The sequence below is a fragment of the Anomaloglossus baeobatrachus genome, chromosome 9, assembly GCF_048569485.1.
Source record: "Anomaloglossus baeobatrachus isolate aAnoBae1 chromosome 9, aAnoBae1.hap1, whole genome shotgun sequence".
NCBI classification, from domain to species: domain Eukaryota; kingdom Metazoa; phylum Chordata; class Amphibia; order Anura; family Aromobatidae; genus Anomaloglossus; species Anomaloglossus baeobatrachus.
Window position 1 is genome coordinate 164,472,505 of NC_134361.1, and position 22,212 is coordinate 164,494,716.

The 22,212-nt window shown below is 47.0% G+C and overlaps 13 non-coding genes and 2 pseudogenes across 13 annotated transcripts; all 15 read left to right on the plus strand.

Moving 5' to 3' along the window:
- The first annotated feature begins 624 nt into the window (after positions 1-624).
- On the plus strand, positions 625-815 carry LOC142252439 (U2 spliceosomal RNA). The gene has a single exon (XR_012725816.1). It is a non-coding gene; the product is annotated as a U2 spliceosomal RNA (small nuclear RNA).
- A 1,388-nt stretch (positions 816-2,203) lies between these two features.
- LOC142252014 (U2 spliceosomal RNA) lies at positions 2,204-2,394 on the plus strand. The gene has a single exon (XR_012725411.1). It is a non-coding gene; the product is annotated as a U2 spliceosomal RNA (small nuclear RNA).
- A 1,388-nt stretch (positions 2,395-3,782) lies between these two features.
- On the plus strand, positions 3,783-3,973 carry LOC142252015 (U2 spliceosomal RNA). Its single transcript, XR_012725412.1, has one exon. It is a non-coding gene; the product is annotated as a U2 spliceosomal RNA (small nuclear RNA).
- Positions 3,974-5,361: 1,388 nt separating this feature from the next.
- LOC142253675 (U2 spliceosomal RNA) lies at positions 5,362-5,503 on the plus strand (annotated as a pseudogene).
- Positions 5,504-6,204: 701 nt separating this feature from the next.
- LOC142253268 (U2 spliceosomal RNA) lies at positions 6,205-6,396 on the plus strand. Its single transcript, XR_012726578.1, has one exon. It is a non-coding gene; the product is annotated as a U2 spliceosomal RNA (small nuclear RNA).
- A 1,388-nt stretch (positions 6,397-7,784) lies between these two features.
- Positions 7,785-7,975, plus strand: LOC142252016 (U2 spliceosomal RNA). Its single transcript, XR_012725413.1, has one exon. It is a non-coding gene; the product is annotated as a U2 spliceosomal RNA (small nuclear RNA).
- Positions 7,976-9,363: 1,388 nt separating this feature from the next.
- Positions 9,364-9,554, plus strand: LOC142252018 (U2 spliceosomal RNA). The gene has a single exon (XR_012725415.1). It is a non-coding gene; the product is annotated as a U2 spliceosomal RNA (small nuclear RNA).
- Positions 9,555-10,942: 1,388 nt separating this feature from the next.
- On the plus strand, positions 10,943-11,133 carry LOC142252019 (U2 spliceosomal RNA). The gene has a single exon (XR_012725416.1). It is a non-coding gene; the product is annotated as a U2 spliceosomal RNA (small nuclear RNA).
- A 1,388-nt stretch (positions 11,134-12,521) lies between these two features.
- Positions 12,522-12,712, plus strand: LOC142252020 (U2 spliceosomal RNA). Its single transcript, XR_012725417.1, has one exon. It is a non-coding gene; the product is annotated as a U2 spliceosomal RNA (small nuclear RNA).
- A 1,388-nt stretch (positions 12,713-14,100) lies between these two features.
- Positions 14,101-14,227, plus strand: LOC142253636 (U2 spliceosomal RNA; annotated as a pseudogene).
- Positions 14,228-14,911: 684 nt separating this feature from the next.
- Positions 14,912-15,109, plus strand: LOC142253124 (U2 spliceosomal RNA). Its single transcript, XR_012726443.1, has one exon. It is a non-coding gene; the product is annotated as a U2 spliceosomal RNA (small nuclear RNA).
- Positions 15,110-16,497: 1,388 nt separating this feature from the next.
- LOC142252021 (U2 spliceosomal RNA) lies at positions 16,498-16,688 on the plus strand. The gene has a single exon (XR_012725418.1). It is a non-coding gene; the product is annotated as a U2 spliceosomal RNA (small nuclear RNA).
- A 1,388-nt stretch (positions 16,689-18,076) lies between these two features.
- Positions 18,077-18,267, plus strand: LOC142252022 (U2 spliceosomal RNA). Its single transcript, XR_012725419.1, has one exon. It is a non-coding gene; the product is annotated as a U2 spliceosomal RNA (small nuclear RNA).
- Positions 18,268-19,655: 1,388 nt separating this feature from the next.
- Positions 19,656-19,846, plus strand: LOC142252023 (U2 spliceosomal RNA). Its single transcript, XR_012725420.1, has one exon. It is a non-coding gene; the product is annotated as a U2 spliceosomal RNA (small nuclear RNA).
- A 1,388-nt stretch (positions 19,847-21,234) lies between these two features.
- On the plus strand, positions 21,235-21,425 carry LOC142252942 (U2 spliceosomal RNA). Its single transcript, XR_012726302.1, has one exon. It is a non-coding gene; the product is annotated as a U2 spliceosomal RNA (small nuclear RNA).
- Positions 21,426-22,212: the final 787 nt, after the last annotated feature.

Below are 22,212 nucleotides of genomic sequence, written 5' to 3' on the forward strand. Positions count from 1 at the left end.
TTTCCGTTTGAACTGTGCACAACATGAAGAGACGGAACACTGGCGGCTTGTCACAATGCCCCCGCTGACATCACAATAGCGCTGCTGCCTAGAAAACAAGCTGCGCAGCAGAAGTTGTTCTTTGGGTGGGAGGGTGGGCTAGTGTAAGGAGGGGGCAAGCTCTTTTTTTCCCGGGTGGTAGGGGGATGACAGGAGAAGGGATGCGGGTGGTGAGAAGGGTACAGAGGGCAGGGTTTGGGGGCTGGGAAGGAAAGGGAAAAGATTAGGGTTTGGGGATGATGAAAGGGCTTTCTACGGGTAAGGATGGCAAAGGGTGGCAGTGACGGAAAGTCAGGCAACCTGTCCTGTCCGTCTTTTTGTATCGTGAATTGGAAAGACTGCAAGGGGGAGGGGAGTTGCTTGCGCCCTAAAGGAGGAGTTATTCAGATTCATTGCAGTGGGGGGCGGCGGCTGCAAAACGCACCATTCTTCTTGTTTTTGCTCTGCAAAGCAGCCTTTTCAAGGGTTGGCTTGGGTGACAAAATGTCTTCTGTAGGCGTGGGTTTGTCTCCCTCTCGCTCTCTCTCCCTAAGATGTGTCCGGCATAGGCCAGGGTGCCACTCGAGGCCCAAACCAATTCTGGTTATCGCTTCTCGGCCTTTTGGCTAAGATCAAGTGTAGTATCTGTTCTTATCAGTTTAATATCTGATACGTCCCCTATCTGGGGACCATATATTAAATCGATTTTTAGAACAGGGAGATGGAAAAAGAGCTTGCTCTGTCCACTCCACGCATTGACCTGGTATTGCAGTACCTCCAGGAACGGTGCACCCCTTCTTAACCCAGTTTCCAAAAGCAGAACTCAATTCACCTGATTCATATTAGCCCGGTTTAATGAATTGGAAGAAAGCATACGTCTTCATATGCACCTCAATTTGGCCCATTCACTTTTCACACTTCCTCCTTTTGTTTTTTATCTTTCACACTTTTGACTTTCTTTATTCATCCAAATAGCAAACTCATCACCACTCAACCTGACCAACTCGGCTATGTCCCGTGCTGCAGTTCTCTGTCTTATCTAGATCATTTGCAATTGAATGGAATAGATCCCTTTTGGACAAAGTGGATTCACCTGCTGCTGCAGTGACCACAGGTGTGATAAGATCTAGAATTGGCATCTGGTGCGATCTCTCCGCTTCCACTCCAAAGAAAGTTACCTGTTTATTCCTATCATGCATTGGTTTTTGGGGTTTTCTTTGAGTAATGATGATCTCTTTAGTAGTCTGTTGGCGCCCTCTCCTGGAGGAATAGTTTGCTTGCTCTTGGACATTCTAAAAGAGAGGTCATGATAGACATTGAGCTTCTGAGCTCAATTGGGGACAGTCATGGGTGATGAATGTTTGCAACCTGCTGCAAAGCCTCATACCGCAATATAAGGAACGTCAAATACTAAGAAAGGGCGGCCTATGAAAGAATTACTACTTTCAATAAGTACACTTAAACGGCTAATTGGGAATAGAAAAACTGTAAAAAGCCCTCTGAGAAAGCCCCCCTCTAACCTTTGATAGTAAGTTTTTCTGTAGTCTGCCTGTTGATGTATTTTCCGTTTGAACTGTGCACAACATGAAGAGACGGAACACTGGCGGCTTGTCACAATGCCCCCGCTGACATCACAATAGCGCTGCTGCCTAGAAAACAAGCTGCGCAGCAGAAGTTGTTCTTTGGGTGGGAGGGTGGGCTAGTGTAAGGAGGGGGCAAGCTCTTTTTTTCCCGGGTGGTAGGGGGATGACAGGAGAAGGGATGCGGGTGGTGAGAAGGGTACAGAGGGCAGGGTTTGGGGGCTGGGAAGGAAAGGGAAAAGATTAGGGTTTGGGGATGATGAAAGGGCTTTCTACGGGTAAGGATGGCAAAGGGTGGCAGTGACGGAAAGTCAGGCAACATGTCCTGTCCGTCTTTTTGTATCGTGAATTGGAAAGACTGCAAGGGGGAGGGGAGTTGCTTGCGCCCTAAAGGAGGAGTTATTCAGATTCATTGCAGTGGGGGGCGGCGGCTGCAAAACGCACCATTCTTCTTGTTTTTGCTCTGCAAAGCAGCCTTTTCAAGGGTTGGCTTGGGTGACAAAATGTCTTCTGTAGGCGTGGGTTTGTCTCCCTCTCGCTCTCTCTCCCTAAGATGTGTCCGGCATAGGCCAGGGTGCCACTCGAGGCCCAAACCAATTCTGGTTATCGCTTCTCGGCCTTTTGGCTAAGATCAAGTGTAGTATCTGTTCTTATCAGTTTAATATCTGATACGTCCCCTATCTGGGGACCATATATTAAATGGATTTTTAGAACAGGGAGATGGAAAAAGAGCTTGCTCTGTCCACTCCACGCATTGACCTGGTATTGCAGTACCTCCAGGAACGGTGCACCCCTTTTTAACCCAGTTTCCAAAAGCAGAATTCAATTCACCTGATTCATATTAGCCCGGTTTAATGAATTGGAAGAAAGCATACGTCTTCATATGCACCTCAATTTGGCCCATTCACTTTTCACACTTCCTCCTTTTGTTTTTTATCTTTCACACTTTTGACTTTCTTTATTCATCCAAATAGCAAACTCATCACCACTCAACCTGACCAACTCGGCTATGTCCCGTGCTGCAGTTCTCTGTCTTATCTAGATCATTTGCAATTGAATGGAATAGATCCCTTTTGGACAAAGTGGATTCACCTGCTGCTGCAGTGACCACAGGTGTGATAAGATCTAGAATTGGCATCTGGTGCGATCTCTCCGCTTCCACTCCAAAGAAAGTTACCTGTTTATTCCTATCATGCATTGGTTTTTGGGGTTTTCTTTGAGTAATGATGATCTCTTTAGTAGTCTGTTGGCGCCCTCTCCTGGAGGAATAGTTTGCTTGCTCTTGGACATTCTAAAAGAGAGGTCATGATAGACATTGAGCTTCTGAGCTCAATTGGGGACAGTCATGGGTGATGAATGTTTGCAACCTGCTGCAAAGCCTCATACCGCAATATAAGGAACGTCAAATACTAAGAAAGGGCGGCCTATGAAAGAATTACTACTTTCAATAAGTACACTTAAACGGCTAATTGGGAATAGAAAAACTGTAAAAAGCCCTCTGAGAAAGCCCCCCTCTAACCTTTGATAGTAAGTTTTTCTGTAGTCTGCCTGTTGATGTATTTTCCGTTTGAACTGTGCACAACATGAAGAGACGGAACACTGGCGGCTTGTCACAATGCCCCCGCTGACATCACAATAGCGCTGCTGCCTAGAAAACAAGCTGCGCAGCAGAAGTTGTTCTTTGGGTGGGAGGGTGGGCTAGTGTAAGGAGGGGGCAAGCTCTTTTTTTCCCGGGTGGTAGGGGGATGACAGGAGAAGGGATGCGGGTGGTGAGAAGGGTACAGAGGGCAGGGTTTGGGGGCTGGGAAGGAAAGGGAAAAGATTAGGGTTTGGGGATGATGAAAGGGCTTTCTACGGGTAAGGATGGCAAAGGGTGGCAGTGACGGAAAGTCAGGCAACCTGTCCTGTCCGTCTTTTTGTATCGTGAATTGGAAAGACTGCAAGGGGGAGGGGAGTTGCTTGCGCCCTAAAGGAGGAGTTATTCAGATTCATTGCAGTGGGGGGCGGCGGCTGCAAAACGCACCATTCTTCTTGTTTTTGCTCTGCAAAGCAGCCTTTTCAAGGGTTGGCTTGGGTGACAAAATGTCTTCTGTAGGCGTGGGTTTGTCTCCCTCTCGCTCTCTCTCCCTAAGATGTGTCCGGCATAGGCCAGGGTGCCACTCGAGGCCCAAACCAATTCTGGTTATCGCTTCTCGGCCTTTTGGCTAAGATCAAGTGTAGTATCTGTTCTTATCAGTTTAATATCTGATACGTCCCCTATCTGGGGACCATATATTAAATGGATTTTTAGAACAGGGAGATGGAAAAAGAGCTTGCTCTGTCCACTCCACGCATTGACCTGGTATTGCAGTACCTCCAGGAACGGTGCACCCCTTCTTAACCCAGTTTCCAAAAGCAGAACTCAATTCACCTGATTCATATTAGCCCGGTTTAATGAATTGGAAGAAAGCATACGTCTTCATATGCACCTCAATTTGGCCCATTCACTTTTCACACTTCCTCCTTTTGTTTTTTATCTTTCACACTTTTGACTTTCTTTATTCATCCAAATAGCAAACTCATCACCACTCAACCTGACCAACTCGGCTATGTCCCGTGCTGCAGTTCTCTGTCTTATCTAGATCATTTGCAATTGAATGGAATAGATCCCTTTTGGACAAAGTGGATTCACCTGCTGCTGCAGTGACCACAGGTGTGATAAGATCTAGAATTGGCATCTGGTGCGATCTCTCCGCTTCCACTCCAAAGAAAGTTACCTGTTTATTCCTATCATGCATTGGTTTTTGGGGTTTTCTTTGAGTAATGATGATCTCTTTAGTAGTCTGTTGGCGCCCTCTCCTGGAGGAATAGTTTGCTTGCTCTTGGACATTCTAAAAGAGAGGTCATGATAGACATTGAGCTTCTGAGCTCAATTGGGCACAGTCATGGGTGATGAATGTTTGCAACCTGCTGCAAAGCCTCATACCGCAATATAAGGAACGTCAAATACTAAGAAAGGGCGGCCTATGAAAGAATTACTACTTTCAATAAGTACACTTAAACGGCTAATTGGGAATAGAAAAACTGTAAAAAGCCCTCTGAGAAAGCCCCCCTCTAACCTTTGATAGTAAGTTTTTCTGTAGTCTGCCTGTTGATGTATTTTCCGTTTGAACTGTGCACAACATGAAGAGACGGAACACTGGCGGCTTGTCACAATGCCCCCGCTGACATCACAATAGCGCTGCTGCCTAGAAAACAAGCTGCGCAGCAGAAGTTGTTCTTTGGGTGGGAGGGTGGGCTAGTGTAAGGAGGGGGCAAGCTCTTTTTTTCCCGGGTGGTAGGGGGATGACAGGAGAAGGGATGCGGGTGGTGAGAAGGGTACAGAGGGCAGGGTTTGGGGGCTGGGAAGGAAAGGGAAAAGATTAGGGTTTGGGGATGATGAAAGGGCTTTCTACGGGTAAGGATGGCAAAGGGTGGCAGTGACGGAAAGTCAGGCAACCTGTCCTGTCCGTCTTTTTGTATCGTGAATTGGAAAGACTGCAAGGGGGAGGGGAGTTGCTTGCGCCCTAAAGGAGGAGTTATTCAGATTCATTGCAGTGGGGGGCGGCGGCTGCAAAACGCACCATTCTTCTTGTTTTTGCTCTGCAAAGCAGCCTTTTCAAGGGTTGGCTTGGGTGACAAAATGTCTTCTGTAGGCGTGGGTTTGTCTCCCTCTCGCTCTCTCTCCCTAAGATGTGTCCGGCATAGGCCAGGGTGCCACTCGAGGCCCAAACCAATTCTGGTTATCGCTTCTCGGCCTTTTGGCTAAGATCAAGTGTAGTATTGTTCGAAAAGGTGGTTTAAGGCTCCGGCCACCTTAGTACAATGATGCAATGCACACTGGAAGGTTGCACTTGTTAGTACTTTGGGAGGATAGTATATCCATCTAGAGGAAACCATGGCCCTACCAGGATTGAGGCTATTAGACTGAGTAAGTGTGGGGGTTATGGTGCAATGTGCCCCAGGAATGGACACCCTGGAGGGAGTCTGAACTTGCTAGGTTGGGACCCTGGTAAGCCTCAGACTCTGTCGCACGCCGCGCCTTGCCTATTCATACTTTCCAAGCATATTGCCCTATCCTGGCCTTCTGGCTAAGAAGGGAAATTTTTATAATCCCGGTCGGAAGTCCGGTCAGCTTTGGGCTGAGAAACCAACACCCGGTTGGAGGTCCGGGTCAGCTTTGGCTGAGAAACCAACACCCGGTTGGAGGTCCGGTTAGCCTTGGGCTGAGAAACCAACACCCGGTTGGAGGTCCGGTCAGCCTTGGGCTGAGAAACCAACACCCGGTTGGAGGTCCGGTCAGCCTTGGGCTGAGAAACCAACACCGGTTGACGGTCCGGGCAGTCTCGGCTGCGAAACCAACGACTAGTAGCTCCCTACTCCACTTGGGTAAGATGCCTCGGTGGACGCTGGGAGCAACAACAAGGCTCAACCAGGCTTCGGCTTGGGGGAGCACCGAAGATCCCTGACCCTCGCTGTGGCCTTCTGGCTCGGAGGGACGGGGTTGATTTTTGGGGATCCTCTTCTCACGGAGGGGTCCACACGAATCCTAGCCTTTGCACTGTTTTTGGTGTGACTTCGGTCAAGCATTTTTGCGGTGCTTTGGAAAGCTTCATTAAATCAAAAATCTGTTCTTATCAGTTTAATATCTGATACGTCCCCTATCTGGGGACCATATATTAAATGGATTTTTAGAACAGGGAGATGGAAAAAGAGCTTGCTCTGTCCACTCCACGCATTGACCTGGTATTGCAGTACCTCCAGGAACGGTGCACCCCTTCTTAACCCAGTTTCCAAAAGCAGAACTCAATTCACCTGATTCATATTAGCCCGGTTTAATGAATTGGAAGAAAGCATACGTCTTCATATGCACCTCAATTTGGCCCATTCACTTTTCACACTTCCTCCTTTTGTTTTTTATCTTTCACACTTTTGACTTTCTTTATTCATCCAAATAGCAAACTCATCACCACTCAACCTGACCAACTCGGCTATGTCCCGTGCTGCAGTTCTCTGTCTTATCTAGATCATTTGCAATTGAATGGAATAGATCCCTTTTGGACAAAGTGGATTCACCTGCTGCTGCAGTGACCACAGGTGTGATAAGATCTAGAATTGGCATCTGGTGCGATCTCTCCGCTTCCACTCCAAAGAAAGTTACCTGTTTATTCCTATCATGCATTGGTTTTTGGGGTTTTCTTTGAGTAATGATGATCTCTTTAGTAGTCTGTTGGCGCCCTCTCCTGGAGGAATAGTTTGCTTGCTCTTGGACATTCTAAAAGAGAGGTCATGATAGACATTGAGCTTCTGAGCTCAATTGGGGACAGTCATGGGTGATGAATGTTTGCAACCTGCTGCAAAGCCTCATACCGCAATATAAGGAACGTCAAATACTAAGAAAGGGCGGCCTATGAAAGAATTACTACTTTCAATAAGTACACTTAAACGGCTAATTGGGAATAGAAAAACTGTAAAAAGCCCTCTGAGAAAGCCCCCCTCTAACCTTTGATAGTAAGTTTTTCTGTAGTCTGCCTGTTGATGTATTTTCCGTTTGAACTGTGCACAACATGAAGAGACGGAACACTGGCGGCTTGTCACAATGCCCCCGCTGACATCACAATAGCGCTGCTGCCTAGAAAACAAGCTGCGCAGCAGAAGTTGTTCTTTGGGTGGGAGGGTGGGCTAGTGTAAGGAGGGGGCAAGCTCTTTTTTTCCCGGGTGGTAGGGGGATGACAGGAGAAGGGATGCGGGTGGTGAGAAGGGTACAAAGGGCAGGGTTTGGGGGCTGGGAAGGAAAGGGAAAAGATTAGGGTTTGGGGATGATGAAAGGGCTTTCTACGGGTAAGGATGGCAAAGGGTGGCAGTGACGGAAAGTCAGGCAACCTGTCCTGTCCGTCTTTTTGTATCGTGAATTGGAAAGACTGCAAGGGGGAGGGGAGTTGCTTGCGCCCTAAAGGAGGAGTTATTCAGATTCATTGCAGTGGGGGGCGGCGGCTGCAAAACGCACCATTCTTCTTGTTTTTGCTCTGCAAAGCAGCCTTTTCAAGGGTTGGCTTGGGTGACAAAATGTCTTCTGTAGGCGTGGGTTTGTCTCCCTCTCGCTCTCTCTCCCTAAGATGTGTCCGGCATAGGCCAGGGTGCCACTCGAGGCCCAAACAAATTCTGGTTATCGCTTCTCGGCCTTTTGGCTAAGATCAAGTGTAGTATCTGTTCTTATCAGTTTAATATCTGATACGTCCCCTATCTGGGGACCATATATTAAATGGATTTTTAGAACAGGGAGATGGAAAAAGAGCTTGCTCTGTCCACTCCACGCATTGACCTGGTATTGCAGTACCTCCAGGAACGGTGCACCCCTTCTTAACCCAGTTTCCAAAAGCAGAACTCAATTCACCTGATTCATATTAGCCCGGTTTAATGAATTGGAAGAAAGCATACGTCTTCATATGCACCTCAATTTGGCCCATTCACTTTTCACACTTCCTCCTTTTGTTTTTTATCTTTCACACTTTTGACTTTCTTTATTCATCCAAATAGCAAACTCATCACCACTCAACCTGACCAACTCGGCTATGTCCCGTGCTGCAGTTCTCTGTCTTATCTAGATCATTTGCAATTGAATGGAATAGATCCCTTTTGGACAAAGTGGATTCACCTGCTGCTGCAGTGACCACAGGTGTGATAAGATCTAGAATTGGCATCTGGTGCGATCTCTCCGCTTCCACTCCAAAGAAAGTTACCTGTTTATTCCTATCATGCATTGGTTTTTGGGGTTTTCTTTGAGTAATGATGATCTCTTTAGTAGTCTGTTGGCGCCCTCTCCTGGAGGAATAGTTTGCTTGCTCTTGGACATTCTAAAAGAGAGGTCATGATAGACATTGAGCTTCTGAGCTCAATTGGGGACAGTCATGGGTGATGAATGTTTGCAACCTGCTGCAAAGCCTCATACCGCAATATAAGGAACGTCAAATACTAAGAAAGGGCGGCCTATGAAAGAATTACTACTTTCAATAAGTACACTTAAACGGCTAATTGGGAATAGAAAAACTGTAAAAAGCCCTCTGAGAAAGCCCCCCTCTAACCTTTGATAGTAAGTTTTTCTGTAGTCTGCCTGTTGATGTATTTTCCGTTTGAACTGTGCACAACATGAAGAGACGGAACACTGGCGGCTTGTCACAATGCCCCCGCTGACATCACAATAGCGCTGCTGCCTAGAAAACAAGCTGCGCAGCAGAAGTTGTTCTTTGGGTGGGAGGGTGGGCTAGTGTAAGGAGGGGGCAAGCTCTTTTTTTCCCGGGTGGTAGGGGGATGACAGGAGAAGGGATGCGGGTGGTGAGAAGGGTACAGAGGGCAGGGTTTGGGGGCTGGGAAGGAAAGGGAAAAGATTAGGGTTTGGGGATGATGAAAGGGCTTTCTACGGGTAAGGATGGCAAAGGGTGGCAGTGACGGAAAGTCAGGCAACCTGTCCTGTCCGTCTTTTTGTATCGTGAATTGGAAAGACTGCAAGGGGGAGGGGAGTTGCTTGCGCCCTAAAGGAGGAGTTATTCAGATTCATTGCAGTGGGGGGCGGCGGCTGCAAAACACACCATTCTTCTTGTTTTTGCTCTGCAAAGCAGCCTTTTCAAGGGTTGGCTTGGGTGACAAAATGTCTTCTGTAGGCGTGGGTTTGTCTCCCTCTCGCTCTCTCTCCCTAAGATGTGTCCGGCATAGGCCAGGGTGCCACTCGAGGCCCAAACCAATTCTGGTTATCGCTTCTCGGCCTTTTGGCTAAGATCAAGTGTAGTATCTGTTCTTATCAGTTTAATATCTGATACGTCCCCTATCTGGGGACCATATATTAAATGGATTTTTAGAACAGGGAGATGGAAAAAGAGCTTGCTCTGTCCACTCCACGCATTGACCTGGTATTGCAGTACCTCCAGGAACGGTGCACCCCTTCTTAACCCAGTTTCCAAAAGCAGAACTCAATTCACCTGATTCATATTAGCCCGGTTTAATGAATTGGAAGAAAGCATACGTCTTCATATGCACCTCAATTTGGCCCATTCACTTTTCACACTTCCTCCTTTTGTTTTTTATCTTTCACACTTTTGACTTTCTTTATTCATCCAAATAGCAAACTCATCACCACTCAACCTGATCAACTCGGCTATGTCCCGTGCTGCAGTTCTCTGTCTTATCTAGATCATTTGCAATTGAATGGAATAGATCCCTTTTGGACAAAGTGGATTCACCTGCTGCTGCAGTGACCACAGGTGTGATAAGATCTAGAATTGGCATCTGGTGCGATCTCTCCGCTTCCACTCCAAAGAAAGTTACCTGTTTATTCCTATCATGCATTGGTTTTTGGGGTTTTCTTTGAGTAATGATGATCTCTTTAGTAGTCTGTTGGCGCCCTCTCCTGGAGGAATAGTTTGCTTGCTCTTGGACATTCTAAAAGAGAGGTCATGATAGACATTGAGCTTCTGAGCTCAATTGGGGACAGTCATGGGTGATGAATGTTTGCAACCTGCTGCAAAGCCTCATACCGCAATATAAGGAACGTCAAATACTAAGAAAGGGCGGCCTATGAAAGAATTACTACTTTCAATAAGTACACTTAAACGGCTAATTGGGAATAGAAAAACTGTAAAAAGCCCTCTGAGAAAGCCCCCCTCTAACCTTTGATAGTAAGTTTTTCTGTAGTCTGCCTGTTGATGTATTTTCCGTTTGAACTGTGCACAACATGAAGAGACGGAACACTGGCGGCTTGTCACAATGCCCCCGCTGACATCACAATAGCGCTGCTGCCTAGAAAACAAGCTGCGCAGCAGAAGTTGTTCTTTGGGTGGGAGGGTGGGCTAGTGTAAGGAGGGGGCAAGCTCTTTTTTTCCCGGGTGGTAGGGGGATGACAGGAGAAGGGATGCGGGTGGTGAGAAGGGTACAGAGGGCAGGGTTTGGGGGCTGGGAAGGAAAGGGAAAAGATTAGGATTTGGGGATGATGAAAGGGCTTTCTACGGGTAAGGATGGCAAAGGGTGGCAGTGACGGAAAGTCAGGCAACCTGTCCTGTCCGTCTTTTTGTATCGTGAATTGGAAAGACTGCAAGGGGGAGGGGAGTTGCTTGCGCCCTAAAGGAGGAGTTATTCAGATTCATTGCAGTGGGGGGCGGCGGCTGCAAAACGCACCATTCTTCTTGTTTTTGCTCTGCAAAGCAGCCTTTTCAAGGGTTGGCTTGGGTGACAAAATGTCTTCTGTAGGCGTGGGTTTGTCTCCCTCTCGCTCTCTCTCCCTAAGATGTGTCCGGCATAGGCCAGGGTGCCACTCGAGGCCCAAACCAATTCTGGTTATCGCTTCTCGGCCTTTTGGCTAAGATCAAGTGTAGTATCTGTTCTTATCAGTTTAATATCTGATACGTCCCCTATCTGGGGACCATATATTAAATGGATTTTTAGAACAGGGAGATGGAAAAAGAGCTTGCTCTGTCCACTCCACGCATTGACCTGGTATTGCAGTACCTCCAGGAACGGTGCACCCCTTCTTAACCCAGTTTCCAAAAGCAGAACTCAATTCACCTGATTCATATTAGCCCGGTTTAATGAATTGGAAGAAAGCATACGTCTTCATATGCACCTCAATTTGGCCCATTCACTTTTCACACTTCCTCCTTTTGTTTTTTATCTTTCACACTTTTGACTTTCTTTATTCATCCAAATAGCAAACTCATCACCACTCAACCTGACCAACTCGGCTATGTCCCGTGCTGCAGTTCTCTGTCTTATCTAGATCATTTGCAATTGAATGGAATAGATCCCTTTTGGACAAAGTGGATTCACCTGCTGCTGCAGTGACCACAGGTGTGATAAGATCTAGAATTGGCATCTGGTGCGATCTCTCCGCTTCCACTCCAAAGAAAGTTACCTGTTTATTCCTATCATGCATTGGTTTTTGGGGTTTTCTTTGAGTAATGATGATCTCTTTAGTAGTCTGTTGGCGCCCTCTCCTGGAGGAATAGTTTGCTTGCTCTTGGACATTCTAAAAGAGAGGTCATGATAGACATTGAGCTTCTGAGCTCAATTGGGGACAGTCATGGGTGATGAATGTTTGCAACCTGCTGCAAAGCCTCATACCGCAATATAAGGAACGTCAAATACTAAGAAAGGGCGGCCTATGAAAGAATTACTACTTTCAATAAGTACACTTAAACGGCTAATTGGGAATAGAAAAACTGTAAAAAGCCCTCTGAGAAAGCCCCCCTCTAACCTTTGATAGTAAGTTTTTCTGTAGTCTGCCTGTTGATGTATTTTCCGTTTGAACTGTGCACAACATGAAGAGACGGAACACTGGCGGCTTGTCACAATGCCCCCGCTGACATCACAATAGCGCTGCTGCCTAGAAAACAAGCTGCGCAGCAGAAGTTGTTCTTTGGGTGGGAGGGTGGGCTAGTGTAAGGAGGGGGCAAGCTCTTTTTTTCCCGGGTGGTAGGGGGATGACAGGAGAAGGGATGCGGGTGGTGAGAAGGGTACAGAGGGCAGGGTTTGGGGGCTGGGAAGGAAAGGGAAAAGATTAGGGTTTGGGGATGATGAAAGGGCTTTCTACGGGTAAGGATGGCAAAGGGTGGCAGTGACGGAAAGTCAGGCAACCTGTCCTGTCCGTCTTTTTGTATCGTGAATTGGAAAGACTGCAAGGGGGAGGGGAGTTGCTTGCGCCCTAAAGGAGGAGTTATTCAGATTCATTGCAGTGGGGGGCGGCGGCTGCAAAACGCACCATTCTTCTTGTTTTCGCTCTGCAAAGCAGCCTTTTCAAGGGTTGGCTTGGGTGACAAAATGTCTTCTGTAGGCGTGGGTTTGTCTCCCTCTCGCTCTCTCTCCCTAAGATGTGTCCGGCATAGGCCAGGGTGCCACTCGAGGCCCAAACCAATTCTGGTTATCGCTTCTCGGCCTTTTGGCTAAGATCAAGTGTAGTATCTGTTCTTATCAGTTTAATATCTGATACGTCCCCTATCTGGGGACCATATATTAAATGGATTTTTAGAACAGGGAGATGGAAAAAGAGCTTGCTCTGTCCACTCCACGCATTGACCTGGTATTGCAGTACCTCCAGGAACGGTGCACCCCTTCTTAACCCAGTTTCCAAAAGCAGAACTCAATTCACCTGATTCATATTAGCCCGGTTTAATGAATTGGAAGAAAGCATACGTCTTCATATGCACCTCAATTTGGCCCATTCACTTTTCACACTTCCTCCTTTTGTTTTTTATCTTTCACACTTTTGACTTTCTTTATTCATCCAAATAGCAAACTCATCACCACTCAACCTGACCAACTCGGCTATGTCCCGTGCTGCAGTTCTCTGTCTTATCTAGATCATTTGCAATTGAATGGAATAGATCCCTTTTGGACAAAGTGGATTCACCTGCTGCTGCAGTGACCACAGGTGTGATAAGATCTAGAATTGGCATCTGGTGCGATCTCTCCGCTTCCACTCCAAAGAAAGTTACCTGTTTATTCCTATCATGCATTGGTTTTTGGGGTTTTCTTTGAGTAATGATGATCTCTTTAGTAGTCTGTTGGCGCCCTCTCCTGGAGGAATAGTTTGCTTGCTCTTGGACATTCTAAAAGAGAGGTCATGATAGACATTGAGCTTCTGAGCTCAATTGGGGACAGTCATGGGTGATGAATGTTTGCAACCTGCTGCAAAGCCTCATACCGCAATATAAGGAACGTCAAATACTAAGAAAGGGCGGCCTATGAAAGAATTACTACTTTCAATAAGTACACTTAAACGGCTAATTGGGAATAGAAAAACTGTAAAAAGCCCTCTGAGAAAGCCCCCCTCTAACCTTTGATAGTAAGTTTTTCTGTAGTCTGCCTGTTGATGTATTTTCCGTTTGAACTGTGCACAACATGAAGAGACGGAACACTGGCGGCTTGTCACAATGCCCCCGCTGACATCACAATAGCGCTGCTGCCTAGAAAACAAGCTGCGCAGCAGAAGTTGTTCTTTGGGTGGGAGGGTGGGCTAGTGTAAGGAGGGGGCAAGCTCTTTTTTTCCCGGGTGGTAGGGGGATGACAGGAGAAGGGATGCGGGTGGTGAGAAGGGTACAGAGGGCAGGGTTTGGGGGCTGGGAAGGAAAGGGAAAAGATTAGGGTTTGGGGATGATGAAAGGGCTTTCTACGGGTAAGGATGGCAAAGGGTGGCAGTGACGGAAAGTCAGGCAACCTGTCCTGTCCGTCTTTTTGTATCGTGAATTGGAAAGACTGCAAGGGGGAGGGGAGTTGCTTGCGCCCTAAAGGAGGAGTTATTCAGATTCATTGCAGTGGGGGGCGGCGGCTGCAAAACGCACCATTCTTCTTGTTTTTGCTCTGCAAAGCAGCCTTTTCAAGGGTTGGCTTGGGTGACAAAATGTCTTCTGTAGGCGTGGGTTTGTCTCCCTCTCGCTCTCTCTCCCTAAGATGTGTCCGGCATAGGCCAGGGTGCCACTCGAGGCCCAAACCAATTCTGGTTATCGCTTCTCGGCCTTTTGGCTAAGATCAAGTGTAGTATCTGTGAGGCTCGGCAGATGCAATGCACACTGGAAGGTTGCGCTTGCTAGTACTCTTGATGTATAGTATATTCATCTAGAGGAAAACATGGCCCTACCAGGATCGAGGCTATTAGACTGAGTAAGTGTGGGGGCTATGGTGCAATGTGCCCCAGGACTGACGACCCTGGAGTGAGTCTGAGCTTGCTGGCTTGGGACCCCGGCGAGCCTTGGGCTCTGTAGCACACCGTACCTTGCCCTTTCATACTTTCTGAGCATATTGCTCTATCCCGGCCTTCTGGCTAGGAAGGGAAATTTTTATAATCATGGTCGGAGGTCCGTTCAGCTTTGGGCTGAGAAACCAACACCCGGTTGGAGGTCCGGGTCAGCTTCGGCTGAGAAACCAACACCCGGTTGGAGGTCTGGGTCAGCTTCGGCTGAGAAACCAACACCCGGTTGGAGGTCCGGGTCAGCTTCGGCTGAGAAACCAACACCCGGTTGGAGGTCCGGTTGGCCTTGGGCTGAGAAACCAACACCGGTTGACAGTCCGGGCAGTTTCGGCTGCGAAACCAACAACTAGTAGCTCTCTACTCCACTTGGGTAAGATGCCTGGGTGGACGCTGGGAGCAACGACAAGGCTCAACCAGGCTTCGGCTTGGGGGAGCACCGAAGATCCCTGACCCTTGCTGTGGCCTTCTGGCTCGGAGGGACGGGGTTGATTTTTGGGGACCCTCTCCTCACGGAGGGGTCCACACGAATCCTAGCCTTTGCACTGTTTTTGGTGTGACTTCGGTCATGCATTTTTTGCGGTGCTTTGGAAAGCTTCATTAAATCAAAAAATCTGTTCTTATCAGTTTAATATCTGATACGTCCCCTATCTGGGGACCATATATTAAATGGATTTTTAGAACAGGGAGATGGAAAAAGAGCTTGCTCTGTCCACTCCACGCATTGACCTGGTATTGCAGTACCTCCAGGAACGGTGCACCCCTTCTTAACCCAGTTTCCAAAAGCAGAACTCTATTCACCTGATTCATATTAGCCCGGTTTAATGAATTGGAAGAAAGCATACGTCTTCATATGCACCTCAATTTGGCCCATTCACTTTTCACACTTCCTCCTTTTGTTTTTTATCTTTCACACTTTTGACTTTCTTTATTCATCCAAATAGCAAACTCATCACCACTCAACCTGACCAACTCGGCTATGTCCCGTGCTGCAGTTCTCTGTCTTATCTAGATCATTTGCAATTGAATGGAATAGATCCCTTTTGGACAAAGTGGATTCACCTGCTGCTGCAGTGACCACAGGTGTGATAAGATCTAGAATTGGCATCTGGTGCGATCTCTCCGCTTCCACTCCAAAGAAAGTTACCTGTTTATTCCTATCATGCATTGGTTTTTGGGGTTTTCTTTGAGTAATGATGATCTCTTTAGTAGTCTGTTGGCGCCCTCTCCTGGAGGAATAGTTTGCTTGCTCTTGGACATTCTAAAAGAGAGGTCATGATAGACATTGAGCTTCTGAGCTCAATTGGGGACAGTCATGGGTGATGAATGTTTGCAACCTGCTGCAAAGCCTCATACCGCAATATAAGGAACGTCAAATACTAAGAAAGGGCGGCCTATGAAAGAATTACTACTTTCAATAAGTACACTTAAACGGCTAATTGGGAATAGAAAAACTGTAAAAAGCCCTCTGAGAAAGCCCCCCTCTAACCTTTGATAGTAAGTTTTTCTGTAGTCTGCCTGTTGATGTATTTTCCGTTTGAACTGTGCACAACATGAAGAGACGGAACACTGGCGGCTTGTCACAATGCCCCCGCTGACATCACAATAGCGCTGCTGCCTAGAAAACAAGCTGCGCAGCAGAAGTTGTTCTTTGGGTGGGAGGGTGGGCTAGTGTAAGGAGGGGGCAAGCTCTTTTTTTCCCGGGTGGTAGGGGGATGACAGGAGAAGGGATGCGGGTGGTGAGAAGGGTACAGAGGGCAGGGTTTGGGGGCTGGGAAGGAAAGGGAAAAGATTAGGGTTTGGGGATGATGAAAGGGCTTTCTACGGGTAAGGATGGCAAAGGGTGGCAGTGACGGAAAGTCAGGCAACCTGTCCTGTCCGTCTTTTTGTATCGTGAATTGGAAAGACTGCAAGGGGGAGGGGAGTTGCTTGCGCCCTAAAGGAGGAGTTATTCAGATTCATTGCAGTGGGGGGCGGCGGCTGCAAAACGCACCATTCTTCTTGTTTTCGCTCTGCAAAGCAGCCTTTTCAAGGGTTGGCTTGGGTGACAAAATGTCTTCTGTAGGCGTGGGTTTGTCTCCCTCTCGCTCTCTCTCCCTAAGATGTGTCCGGCATAGGCCAGGGTGCCACTCGAGGCCCAAACCAATTCTGGTTATCGCTTCTCGGCCTTTTGGCTAAGATCAAGTGTAGTATCTGTTCTTATCAGTTTAATATCTGATACGTCCCCTATCTGGGGACCATATATTAAATGGATTTTTAGAACAGGGAGATGGAAAAAGAGCTTGCTCTGTCCACTCCACGCATTGACCTGGTATTGCAGTACCTCCAGGAACGGTGCACCCCTTCTTAACCCAGTTTCCAAAAGCAGAACTCAATTCACCTGATTCATATTAGCCCGGTTTAATGAATTGGAAGAAAGCATACGTCTTCATATGCACCTCAATTTGGCCCATTCACTTTTCACACTTCCTCCTTTTGTTTTTTATCTTTCACACTTTTGACTTTCTTTATTCATCCAAATAGCAAACTCATCACCACTCAACCTGACCAACTCGGCTATGTCCCGTGCTGCAGTTCTCTGTCTTATCTAGATCATTTGCAATTGAATGGAATAGATCCCTTTTGGACAAAGTGGATTCACCTGCTGCTGCAGTGACCACAGGTGTGATAAGATCTAGAATTGGCATCTGGTGCGATCTCTCCGCTTCCACTCCAAAGAAAGTTACCTGTTTATTCCTATCATGCATTGGTTTTTGGGGTTTTCTTTGAGTAATGATGATCTCTTTAGTAGTCTGTTGGCGCCCTCTCCTGGAGGAATAGTTTGCTTGCTCTTGGACATTCTAAAAGAGAGGTCATGATAGACATTGAGCTTCTGAGCTCAATTGGGGACAGTCATGGGTGATGAATGTTTGCAACCTGCTGCAAAGCCTCATACCGCAATATAAGGAACGTCAAATACTAAGAAAGGGCGGCCTATGAAAGAATTACTACTTTCAATAAGTACACTTAAACGGCTAATTGGGAATAGAAAAACTGTAAAAAGCCCTCTGAGAAAGCCCCCCTCTAACCTTTGATAGTAAGTTTTTCTGTAGTCTGCCTGTTGATGTATTTTCCGTTTGAACTGTGCACAACATGAAGAGACGGAACACTGGCGGCTTGTCACAATGCCCCCGCTGACATCACAATAGCGCTGCTGCCTAGAAAACAAGCTGCGCAGCAGAAGTTGTTCTTTGGGTGGGAGGGTGGGCTAGTGTAAGGAGGGGGCAAGCTCTTTTTTTCCCGGGTGGTAGGGGGATGACAGGAGAAGGGATGCGGGTGGTGAGAAGGGTACAGAGGGCAGGGTTTGGGGGCTGGGAAGGAAAGGGAAAAGATTAGGGTTTGGGGATGATGAAAGGGCTTTCTACGGGTAAGGATGGCAAAGGGTGGCAGTGACGGAAAGTCAGGCAACCTGTCCTGTCCGTCTTTTTGTATCGTGAATTGGAAAGACTGCAAGGGGGAGGGGAGTTGCTTGCGCCCTAAAGGAGGAGTTATTCAGATTCATTGCAGTGGGGGGCGGCGGCTGCAAAACGCACCATTCTTCTTGTTTTTGCTCTGCAAAGCAGCCTTTTCAAGGGTTGGCTTGGGTGACAAAATGTCTTCTGTAGGCGTGGGTTTGTCTCCCTCTCGCTCTCTCTCCCTAAGATGTGTCCGGCATAGGCCAGGGTGCCACTCGAGGCCCAAACCAATTCTGGTTATCGCTTCTCGGCCTTTTGGCTAAGATCAAGTGTAGTATCTGTTCTTATCAGTTTAATATCTGATACGTCCCCTATCTGGGGACCATATATTAAATGGATTTTTAGAACAGGGAGATGGAAAAAGAGCTTGCTCTGTCCACTCCACGCATTGACCTGGTATTGCAGTACCTCCAGGAACGGTGCACCCCTTCTTAACCCAGTTTCCAAAAGCAGAACTCAATTCACCTGATTCATATTAGCCCGGTTTAATGAATTGGAAGAAAGCATACGTCTTCATATGCACCTCAATTTGGCCCATTCACTTTTCACACTTCCTCCTTTTGTTTTTTATCTTTCACACTTTTGACTTTCTTTATTCATCCAAATAGCAAACTCATCACCACTCAACCTGACCAACTCGGCTATGTCCCGTGCTGCAGTTCTCTGTCTTATCTAGATCATTTGCAATTGAATGGAATAGATCCCTTTTGGACAAAGTGGATTCACCTGCTGCTGCAGTGACCACAGGTGTGATAAGATCTAGAATTGGCATCTGGTGCGATCTCTCCGCTTCCACTCCAAAGAAAGTTACCTGTTTATTCCTATCATGCATTGGTTTTTGGGGTTTTCTTTGAGTAATGATGATCTCTTTAGTAGTCTGTTGGCGCCCTCTCCTGGAGGAATAGTTTGCTTGCTCTTGGACATTCTAAAAGAGAGGTCATGATAGACATTGAGCTTCTGAGCTCAATTGGGGACAGTCATGGGTGATGAATGTTTGCAACCTGCTGCAAAGCCTCATACCGCAATATAAGGAACGTCAAATACTAAGAAAGGGCGGCCTATGAAAGAATTACTACTTTCAATAAGTACACTTAAACGGCTAATTGGGAATAGAAAAACTGTAAAAAGCCCTCTGAGAAAGCCCCCCTCTAACCTTTGATAGTAAGTTTTTCTGTAGTCTGCCTGTTTATGTATTTTCCGTTTGAACTGTGCACAACATGAAGAGAGGGAACACTGGCGGCTTGTCACAATGCCCCCGCTGACATCACAATAGCGCTGCTGCCTAGAAAACAAGCTGCGCAGCAGAAGTTGTTCTTTGGGTGGGAGGGTGGGCTAGTGTAAGGAGGGGGCAAGCTCTTTTTTTCCCGGGTGGTAGGGGGATGACAGGAGAAGGGATGCGGGTGGTGAGAAGGGTACAGAGGGCAGGGTTTGGGGGCTGGGAAGGAAAGGGAAAAGATTAGGGTTTGGGGATGATGAAAGGGCTTTCTACGGGTAAGGATGGCAAAGGGTGGCAGTGACGGAAAGTCAGGCAACCTGTCCTGTCCGTCTTTTTGTATCGTGAATTGGAAAGACTGCAAGGGGGAGGGGAGTTGCTTGCGCCCTAAAGGAGGAGTTATTCAGATTCATTGCAGTGGGGGGCGGCGGCTGCAAAACGCACCATTCTTCTTGTTTTTGCTCTGCAAAGCAGCCTTTTCAAGGGTTGGCTTGGGTGACAAAATGTCTTCTGTAGGCGTGGGTTTGTCTCCCTCTCGCTCTCTCTCCCTAAGATGTGTCCGGCATAGGCCAGGGTGCCACTCGAGGCCCAAACCAATTCTGGTTATCGCTTCTCGGCCTTTTGGCTAAGATCAAGTGTAGTATCTGTTCTTATCAGTTTAATATCTGATACGTCCCCTATCTGGGGACCATATATTAAATGGATTTTTAGAACAGGGAGATGGAAAAAGAGCTTGCTCTGTCCACTCCACGCATTGACCTGGTATTGCAGTACCTCCAGGAACGGTGCACCCCTTCTTAACCCAGTTTCCAAAAGCAGAACTCAATTCACCTGATTCATATTAGCCCGGTTTAATGAATTGGAAGAAAGCATACGTCTTCATATGCACCTCAATTTGGCCCATTCACTTTTCACACTTCCTCCTTTTGTTTTTTATCTTTCACACTTTTGACTTTCTTTATTCATCCAAATAGCAAACTCATCACCACTCAACCTGACCAACTCGGCTATGTCCCGTGCTGCAGTTCTCTGTCTTATCTAGATCATTTGCAATTGAATGGAATAGATCCCTTTTGGACAAAGTGGATTCACCTGCTGCTGCAGTGACCACAGGTGTGATAAGATCTAGAATTGGCATCTGGTGCGATCTCTCCGCTTCCACTCCAAAGAAAGTTACCTGTTTATTCCTATCATGCATTGGTTTTTGGGGTTTTCTTTGAGTAATGATGATCTCTTTAGTAGTCTGTTGGCGCCCTCTCCTGGAGGAATAGTTTGCTTGCTCTTGGACATTCTAAAAGAGAGGTCATGATAGACATTGAGCTTCTGAGCTCAATTGGGGACAGTCATGGGTGATGAATGTTTGCAACCTGCTGCAAAGCCTCATACCGCAATATAAGGAACGTCAAATACTAAGAAAGGGCGGCCTATGAAAGAATTACTACTTTCAATAAGTACACTTAAACGGCTAATTGGGAATAGAAAAACTGTAAAAAGCCCTCTGAGAAAGCCCCCCTCTAACCTTTGATAGTAAGTTTTTCTGTAGTCTGCCTGTTGATGTATTTTCCGTTTGAACTGTGCACAACATGAAGAGACGGAACACTGGCGGCTTGTCACAATGCCCCCGCTGACATCACAATAGCGCTGCTGCCTAGAAAACAAGCTGCGCAGCAGAAGTTGTTCTTTGGGTGGGAGGGTGGGCTAGTGTAAGGAGGGGGCAAGCTCTTTTTTTCCCGGGTGGTAGGGGGATGACAGGAGAAGGGATGCGGGTGGTGAGAAGGGTACAGAGGGCAGGGTTTGGGGGCTGGGAAGGAAAGGGAAAAGATTAGGGTTTGGGGATGATGAAAGGGCTTTCTACGGGTAAGGATGGCAAAGGGTGGCAGTGACGGAAAGTCAGGCAACCTGTCCTGTCCGTCTTTTTGTATCGTGAATTGGAAAGACTGCAAGGGGGAGGGGAGTTGCTTGCGCCCTAAAGGAGGAGTTATTCAGATTCATTGCAGTGGGGGGCGGCGGCTGCAAAACGCACCATTCTTCTTGTTTTTGCTCTGCAAAGCAGCCTTTTCAAGGGTTGGCTTGGGTGACAAAATGTCTTCTGTAGGCGTGGGTTTGTCTCCCTCTCGCTCTCTCTCCCTAAGATGTGTCCGGCATAGGCCAGGGTGCCACTCGAGGCCCAAACCAATTCTGGTTATCGCTTCTCGGCCTTTTGGCTAACATCAAGTGTAGTATCTGTTCTTATCAGTTTAATATCTGATACGTCCCCTATCTGGGGACCATATATTAAATGGATTTTTAGAACAGGGAGATGGAAAAAGAGCTTGCTCTGTCCACTCCACGCATTGACCTGGTATTGCAGTACCTCCAGGAACGGTGCACCCCTTCTTAACCCAGTTTCCAAAAGCAGAACTCAATTCACCTGATTCATATTAGCCCGGTTTAATGAATTGGAAGAAAGCATACGTCTTCATATGCACCTCAATTTGGCCCATTCACTTTTCACACTTCCTCCTTTTGTTTTTTATCTTTCACACTTTTGACTTTCTTTATTCATCCAAATAGCAAACTCATCACCACTCAACCTGACCAACTCGGCTATGTCCCGTGCTGCAGTTCTCTGTCTTATCTAGATCATTTGCAATTGAATGGAATAGATCCCTTTTGGACAAAGTGGATTCACCTGCTGCTGCAGTGACCACAGGTGTGATAAGATCTAGAATTGGCATCTGGTGCGATCTCTCCGCTTCCACTCCAAAGAAAGTTACCTGTTTATTCCTATCATGCATTGGTTTTTGGGGTTTTCTTTGAGTAATGATGATCTCTTTAGTAGTCTGTTGGCGCCCTCTCCTGGAGGAATAGTTTGCTTGCTCTTGGACATTCTAAAAGAGAGGTCATGATAGACATTGAGCTTCTGAGCTCAATTGGGGACAGTCATGGGTGATGAATGTTTGCAACCTGCTGCAAAGCCTCATACCGCAATATAAGGAACGTCAAATACTAAGAAAGGGCGGCCTATGAAAGAATTACTACTTTCAATAAGTACACTTAAACGGCTAATTGGGAATAGAAAAACTGTAAAAAGCCCTCTGAGAAAGCCCCCCTCTAACCTTTGATAGTAAGTTTTTCTGTAGTCTGCCTGTTGATGTATTTTCCGTTTGAACTGTGCACAAC